At 42.7% G+C, this 6,000-nt stretch overlaps 1 pseudogene; it reads right to left on the reverse strand.

The window, feature by feature from the left end:
• The window catches only part of LOC133749397 (protein SET-like), a 29,421-nt pseudogene extending 23,736 nt beyond the window's left edge, over positions 1-5,685 (reverse strand).
• Positions 5,686-6,000: the final 315 nt, after the last annotated feature.

Raw genomic sequence — 6,000 nt, forward strand, 5'->3', positions numbered from 1 at the left:
ACATAAAGAGACTGATGTTAGTATTAAGACTGGCTGACTACAAATAATATATGGTTGTAGAACTAACTAGCTGCATTGAATATCTGAAATCACACTTTAGTTGTGTGGACACTCAAATTCACTGTAGTGTTTGAGCACATAAACAATTCATGAAGGACTAGTTCTTTGCTTATAGATAATTTGAATTTCATCCTTAGCTGAAACAGCTGAGTAGAGAGCTCAGTTCCCGGATAGGCAGAATGCCACACTCATATTGGTTTAGTAAAGTGAAATCCCAGGTGATGTCATTATCCTATATTAAGAGAAATGCTAGGTGACAAATCTGTGAGATCTGTCACATGTTTACTGAGAGGCTGTTGCTAATATTCTGTACATCTTCTTCCTATGAAGAGTCTTGGGGAAATTGTCTTCAGGCTTACAATAAAAAATGTTTTTTCCTGAACTCATTTTGTTTAACCTCATGGAAACTATGAAAATTTAAAGCCATTTTTAAGAAAATCCAATCTGGGCCCACATCTAGCAAGAAGAAAAGAAATCATGCACATTCATGTCACTGCCTCATTCTGGCTCTGGGTTACTTGGCTTAGCCTGTCATACAGTTTCTTTTTTTATCTTGAAATACAAGTGCATCTTTCTTTTCTTATTTGAGTCCTCTTTTAAGTAAGTTTGGGGTAAATAAATAATAAAGTGAGGAAAAGTTAAACACCTTAAGAATAATAAAAATGTGGCCCCAGTAGCAGACACTGCCCTTCCAGGTGTGGAGATGGACGGGCGGAACCCAGCAGGAAGGGGGAGAGTAACTGGAGAGAGAGGGAGAGGCATTTGGATGCTGTGACCTTTCAGCTTGGGGCTTTTAAACCAGAAAGATGAGCAGCTTTGCTTTGCACTTCCTTAGTTAAAGATGTGATGGGGGAGATGCAAGTTAAAAATTCCTGTGTGCTTCTTATCTAGAAAAACCATGGGAGACCCAAGTGAGACGTTTCAGAGGGCTGGTTCCTCAGGCCTACTGGTTCTAAATGCCATGTGACAAAAACGGTGTGACTCAGAGATGTCAGGTTTTCTTCAGGAATATGAGAAAAGGAATAGGATGATGGGAGGCAGGGAAGCAGGGCAGTAATGCATAAAGGAAAAAATGTCCATCCTGGGAGCATTTGTAGTTCTGTATTTCCTAGGAAACATGGTGACTGACAGTAAACGGGAGGACACATAACATCAGTCACACCACTTCCTCTTTTGCAGTTGTCTGTTTTCCCCCTAGTACTTGGTTTAGAGCACTTCTTTGATTTATAAGAGTGATTTTGTTTTTATTTTTCAATTTTTAAAATATTTAATTGACATAAAAAGTATACATATTCAAAGTACACATGATGCTTGATATACATATGTAGCATATAATGATTATTGCAATCAAATTAACGAATGCACCCATCACCACTCATCATTACCCTTTATGTGTGAGTGTGTGTGTGTATAGTCACCACACTATACAGGTGATCTCCAGAACTGCCTGATCTTATAACTGAAACTTAGTATCCTTTGACCATTTCCCCCAACCCCTACCTCTCTCCCCACCCCTGGCAACTGCCTTTCCACTTAATGTTTCTGTGAGTTCAAATCTTTGTCAAATACAAGTGAGATCCTGTAGTATTTGTCTCAGTGTCACTTCGCATAATGTTTTTCAGGTTTATCCATGTTGTTGCAAATAGCAGGATTTCCTTCTTTTTATGGCTGAATAATATTTAATTGCATATACAAGTATATATCATATTTTACTTATCCATTCATATGTCAGTGTTTCCTTATCTTGGCTATTGTGAAGAGTGCCATAACGAACATGAATGAGGATACTGAGCATCTATCCAGTAATGGGACTGTTGGGTCATTTCGTAGCACTATTTCTAACTTTTTAAGCAGCTTCCATACTGTCCCCCATCCTGGTTGTACCAATTTACATCCCCACCAACAAGGCACAAGGCTTTTGCTTTTCTGATAAGGGAGATTGTGGATACAAAATATGTTTTCTAAAAAGGTGAATTTCTCATTCAATACACATAAAATAATTTTAAAAGAGGGAGAGCAAAGAAAAACAAGTGTTTGAGTTACATGGAAGATGTGGTATGTATTACTGGCTGCAGTTGCACACAGGCTGTGGTGTTCTTGTTTTATTTTACTGAGTATAGGCTTGGTAGTGATGTGGTAATGAGCTTCCTCAAATCCCAAAGGTAGGAGAAGGTTTATTTTTCACTCACATTACACGTCCACTGCAGGTGTGTAGGGCTCAGCTGCAGCATGTTCTCCATCCAGGCCTCCAGCTGATTGAGAAACCCCGATGTGGAACACTGCCCAACACACTGGCAGGTGATACCAAGGCATAGTGGAGCTCAAACTGGCTCCTGTTGAGTCAGCCAGAATTGATTGGTGCTCATATCTCATTGACCAAAGCAAGACTCATGGCCACATCTAATTACCAGCAGGTGAAGAAGAGATTCCTTCCATCCAGAATTAGAGAGAGCCAGAACATCTGTAAACGGCTCCAATGATCCCCAAATGTCAAGTGTGAAATTCTGTTATAGCAGCTTTTAAGAACTACTTTGAGTGTCCCCAGTACTGCTACAGGGAGGTTTTTCTTACAGGGTCAGGCAGCTCTAAGACATCACCTATTGTCCATAAAAGGGAACAGATCTAATAGAGGCAAGTGTTGGTCAGGATTAGAAATCTTCAAGATCCTTCATCTGGAGGAGTAAGTGGGTAAGAAATAAAAAAAATGTGAAAAATGAATTAGTGAAAACTAACTTGTATGAGGACAATCACAAATTCTGAGTTGAGTCTCCTCAACTCCCAACAAGATACAACATGGAAATCCCTGATGGACATGAAAGGGAATTACAGGTGAATTTTCCCCTACGCACCACAGAGATTTGGGGGAAACAGAGTAAATGGCAGGCAAGGCAGGGGTTGGGAAGCCAAAGGTGAGGCGTGATGATTGTGGGGAAACTGAGGGCAGGGTGCATTTGTTCCAATTTTAATAAAACCGGGAGGCGATCCATCCTCTTGAAGGTCGCCTTTCACAACACCCATCAGAGTACACTAACAATCCCGCATGGTAATGCCCTGGTATTTGTGGAGCTGCATTAGTTTTTCATGGTATGAAGAGGGCCCAGATTGGCACAGGTCTTATGTGTGTTCTAGAAGGCCAGAAAGACTGCTGTGGAGCGTTTGTGATGGGGTGATGCCGTGTATAGCTGACTCTTGTTGGTTGACTGTGCCAGAGGAGGAGAGCAGCTGGGGATGTGGCATTGGCTCTGAGGGGTTCATGGCACTTACATGGGTACTGAGGCCAAATCGGTCAGCAGTGCTGTCAGACCCTGACTGCATCAAGCCTGGCATAAACCATGTCACACCAGGGGCCAGCTTGAGCTGCGAAGGACCAGGAAGAATGAGATATCCAGAGGAACTGCTCACCCAGACAAAAGACACAGTAAGATGCCTTCATCCACCCAGACACTATCTTAGGGAACTGAAAGGGAAAGGGAGGAACCTCCAAAGAGTAGGCTTTTGAGCAAAAGGAACTGAGTTATTTGGAGAAGGTGCAGCTGATGGGCTCAGACTGAGATCACTGGACAGGGTGTCCTGAGGAAGACCAGCTCATCTAGAACAGTAATTTTCAGCCCTGGTTGCACATGACCCATTAGAAACCCCTGGAAGCTTTTAGAAAATGTTGTCTCCAGCTCCTACCCACAAACATTTTATTGAATTTGTTAGTTGGGGACATGGGACTGGGTATAAGTGGGTGCCTAAATAAGGACACATATGTATAGAACGTTTGTAATATACAAATATAAGCTATCTAGGCTGGCGCCACGGCTCAATAGGCTAATCATCCGCCTACGGCGCTGGCACCCCAGGTTCTAGTCCCAGTCGGGGCACCAGATTCTGTCCGGTTGCTCCTCTTCCAGTCCAGCTCTCTGCTGTGGCCCGAGAAGGCAGTGGAGGATGGCCCAAGTCCTTGGGCTCTGCACCCGCATGGGAGACCCGGAGAAGCACCTGGCGCCTGGCTTCGGATCAGTGCGGTGCACCAGTCGCAGCACGCCAGCTGCAGTGGCCACTGAGGGGTGAACCAATGGAAAAGGAAGACCTTTCTCTCTGTCTCTCTCTCTCTCTCTCACTGTCCACTCTGCTTGTCAAAAAAAAAAAAAATAGATAAACTATCTAATCAGAACAGACAGTGCTATTCAAGGGCACACCCTGTGCAGACTCTGAGATCTTGAGGTGGTTCCAGAACTGTTGCTATTGTCTTCTGTGCTCCGATGGGAAGCACTTAATACTCAACTTCCTGATTATGGCCTTTGGTTCCAGTTCACGAACTCAGACTTCTTTTTCCCTTTGGCTGTCTCTGTGGACTGACACCTAGTCATTCCACCTCTGTCCCCCTTGAACCAGCCCTGTCATCTTCCTCACTCAGGATGACTCTTATAGGCAGCTCACCCTAGACCAGTCAGTGCTTCGGGTGGAAAACAGAAAGATAGAGCTGAAAGATCCCAATGGGCTTTTCTCAGTACTAGAAGTTACCTCCATGAAGATGAAGGCTATGTGTGGCCTAGGTAAGGTGTGAATGAAAATTCAATGTGGCAGAATTATAGATCCTATTCCAAACTTACTGGTACTTAAATATCAGTAGCTAACTCATTTTTCATTCGTTGTACATGCTGAAAAAATGTATAGAGTTAAACTTTTAGCATCTTGATTGACACTTTGCATCTCATATCAGAGTACCTGGATACAATTCTTGGTTATGCTCCTGATTCCAGCCTCCTGCTAATGTGCATCCTGGAGGCAGTAGTGATGGTTCATGTAGTTGCATTCCTGCCACTCATGGGAGAGACCTGGTTTGAGTTCCCACCTCCTGACTTTGCCCTGGCCCAGCTACAAGGAACTGTGGACATGTGGCCAGTAAACCACAAAACAGGAGATTTCTCTATCTCTTTCTCTCCATCTCGCTGCCTTTCAAATAAAATAACTAAACACATAAAAAATTATAAGAAATAAAATATACAGATACTTCCAACTTTTGAGTTAGGTCTGGTCAGAGGGTGATTGGGAACACCCCCCAAAAAGCTTTCCGGAATCACAGGAATTGCCTGCAGAATGATCTGTGGAGGCCAAGGTTCTGCTGAGCCTCTCTGGTCAGTTGGGTCACGATGAGACAGTTAATTGTTGGAGCAGGCTATGGCCACACTAAAAGTTCTGTATCCCTAGGGACAGTTTTACAGTAAAGATAATAACAATAAAAACAACAGTGATGATTATAATTTGATTTTGCATAGCTGCTTTAAAGAGACCCCAAAGCTTTACAGAATCCTTTCACCCTTTCATCATTTCTATGAGGGTGGAATGTGGCAAATAACATCTTTGTTTTATAGCTGTATAAGAACAAATGTGGGGAAAAAAAGAGTTCCTGACTAAAACCCCACCTTTTTCTCCAAGGGCCACAGGACATATTTTGCTCATTGCTTTGAATCCATTTAAGAAAAAAGAAAAGTGGCATATTCGCTCACATTATCCCTTACAAGTCTCATATGCCCTCCACCCGTTCACACTGTGCCCATCCTTCTGGACCAGGTTCACGGTCAACTCTTCAGCTGCTTGTGGACCATGCCGGTCCGCTCCAAGATGAGTCCATTTCATTTAACAGTCATATCCTGCCTCTGAGCTATCTTATTGCCTTGTGTTTTATTTACTTTTATTAAACACTACCTCACTCCTGGTAATTCCTTCAGGGCTAGGACAGAATCCTTTCCAACTGTCTTGGCCTCCACTTGTGACTTTGGATGGAGCAGGCCTCAGAGCCTACTTCTCTCATTACTTTCTTGTTAGCTTGGGTTTTCAGTTTTTAAAAAAAATTTAATAAGAGTTAAGAAAACAACTGGGTATGAATAAACTCCTTAACCACTTGTCTGATTGTGGACAAGTCAATTTTTCTAAACCTCAATTTCTTCATCT

The sequence above is a fragment of the Lepus europaeus genome, chromosome 20 (genome assembly GCF_033115175.1).
Source record: "Lepus europaeus isolate LE1 chromosome 20, mLepTim1.pri, whole genome shotgun sequence".
Lineage (NCBI taxonomy): Eukaryota > Metazoa > Chordata > Mammalia > Lagomorpha > Leporidae > Lepus > Lepus europaeus.